The following is a 2,500-nucleotide window of genomic DNA, read 5'->3' on the forward strand; positions in this document are numbered from 1 at the left end:
TCGAGCACCATCGGCACACGCTCGGCCCTGGTGCGGTCGGTTGCCTCGAGCACCATCGGCACACGCTGGGCCCTGGTGCGGCAGGTTGCCTCGACCACCATCGGCAGCCTCGACCACCATCGGCACACGCTGGGCCCTGGTGCGGGCGCTTGCCTCGACCACCATCGGCACACGCTCCGCCCTGGTGCGGTCGGTTGCCTCGAGCACCATCGGCACACGCTGGGCCCTGGTGCGGCAGGTTGCCTCGACCACCATCGGCACACGCTGGGCCCTGGTGCGGGCGGTTGCCTCGACCACCATCGGCACACGCTGGGCCCTGGTGCGGGCGGTTGCCTCGACCACCATCGGCACATGCTGGGCCCTGGTGCGGGCGCTTGCCTCGACCACCATCGGCACACGCTCGGCCCTGGTGCGGTCGGTTGCCTCGAGCACCATCGGCACACGCTGGGCCCTGGTGCGGCAGGTTGCCTCGACCACCATCGGCACACGCTGGGCCCTGGTGCGGGCGCTTGCCTCGACCACCATCGGCACACGCTGGGCCCTGGTGCGGCAGGTTGCCTCGAGCACCATCGGCACACGCTGGGCCCTGGTGCGGGCGGTTGCCTCGACCACCATCGGCACATGCTGGGCCCTGGTGCGGCAGGTTCCCTCGACCACCATCGGCACACGCTGGGCCCTGGTGCGGCAGGTTGCCTCGAGCACCATCGGCACATGCTGGGCCCTGGTGCGGTCGGTTGCCTCGATCACCATCGGCACACGCTGGGCCCTGGTGCGGGCGGTTGCCTCGACCACCATCGGCACACGCTGGGCCCTGGTGCGGCAGCTTGCCTCGAGCACCATCGGCACACGCTCGGCCCTGGTGCGGTCGGTTGCCTCGAGCACCATCGGCACACGTTGGGCCCTGGTGCGGCAGGTTGCCTCGACCACCATCGGCAGCCTCGACCACCATCGGCACACGCTGGGCCCTGGTGCGGGCGCTTGCCTCGACCACCATCGGCACACGCTGGGCCCTGGTGCGGCAGGTTGCCTCGACCACCATCGGCACACGCTGGGCCCTGGTGCGGGCGGTTGCCTCGACCACCATCGGCACACGCTCGGCCCTGGTGCGGTCGGTTGCCTCGAGCACCATCGGCACACGCTGGGCCCTGGTGCGGGCGCTTGCCTCGAGCACCATCGGCACACGCTCGGCCCTGGTGCGGGCGCTTGCCTCGAGCACCATCGGCACACGCTGGGCCCTGGTGCGGCAGGTTGCCTCGACCACCATCGGCACACGCTGGGCCCTGGTGCGGGCGCTTGCCTCGACCACCATCGGCACACGCTGGGCCCTGGTGCGGCAGGTTGCCTCGAGCACCATCGGCACACGCTAGGCCCTGGTGCGGGCGGTTGCCTCGACCACCATCGGCACACGCTAGGCCCTGGTGCGGGCGCTTGCCTCGACCACCATCGGCACACGCTGGGCCCTGGTGCGGGCGCTTGCCTCGAGCACCATCGGCACACGCTGGGCCCTGGTGCGGCAGGTTGCCTCGAGCACCATCGGCACACGCTGGGCCCTGGTGCGGTCGGTTGCCTCGAGCACCATCGGCACACGCTGGGCGCTGGTGCGGGCGCTTGCCTCGACCACCATCGGCACACGCTGGGCCCTGGTGCGGCAGGTTGCCTCGATCACCATCGGCACACGCTGGGCCCTGGTGCGACAGGTTGCCTCGAGCACCATCGGCACACTATCGGCCCTGGTGCGGGCGGTTGCCTCGAGCACCATCGGCACACGCTGGGCCCTGGTGCGGGCGGTTGCCTCGAGCACCATCGGCACACGCTGGGCCCTGGTGGGTTTAGGCACATCTTCAAATTTCTGCCGTGCCAATGCCATTTTTATGGCTTGTAAATTCATACAATGGTCCCCTAAGCCTTCACGTGAAGTTTCGTTGGAAGATGACTCGTTTTCTATTTTTCACGATTTTCGAAACTTTTTGCGGTTCGGGATTTTTTAAAATTTTTTTATAAGGATTTTTGGCCCCAAATTTTGTAGGCATGATCCTTCTATTTTTGTTGGCATGCACAAAAAAATTCAGCTAAAAACTCGAAGTAGAGAAGATTTTGTGACCGTTTGAAAAAAGTGTCCCCATTTCAGACACTTTAACGGCTACTGGTAGCAAACCTGTAAAATCTCAAATGCTCTTTAAGGGGGTGTGAATTCTCAGAGGTTTGATGAGGGATAGGGGGCCAACACAAGGCCAAGTACCAGCACCCATCGCACATCATGTGCGCACACCCCCCCGGCCCCCCTCCCAATCGCCGGAACCCCAATGCCGCCGGTCAGGTTCTCCGGCGGTACTCCGGCGATGCTCCGGCGATGCTCCGACGATGCTGTCCCGAGTGAAAAAAATGCGGCACCAGCACATGCTGGAGCCAAGCATGGGCACCGTGGCTCAAAATCGAACTTCGGCCAAGGCCTCGACCATCAATGGCACATGATGACGCATGGTGATGGCACATGCATCGA

Source organism: Durio zibethinus, unplaced genomic scaffold, assembly GCF_047325235.1.
Source record: "Durio zibethinus cultivar Kanyao isolate XHJ-2024 unplaced genomic scaffold, ASM4732523v1 HiC_scaffold_388, whole genome shotgun sequence".
NCBI classification, from domain to species: Eukaryota; Viridiplantae; Streptophyta; class Magnoliopsida; order Malvales; family Malvaceae; genus Durio; species Durio zibethinus.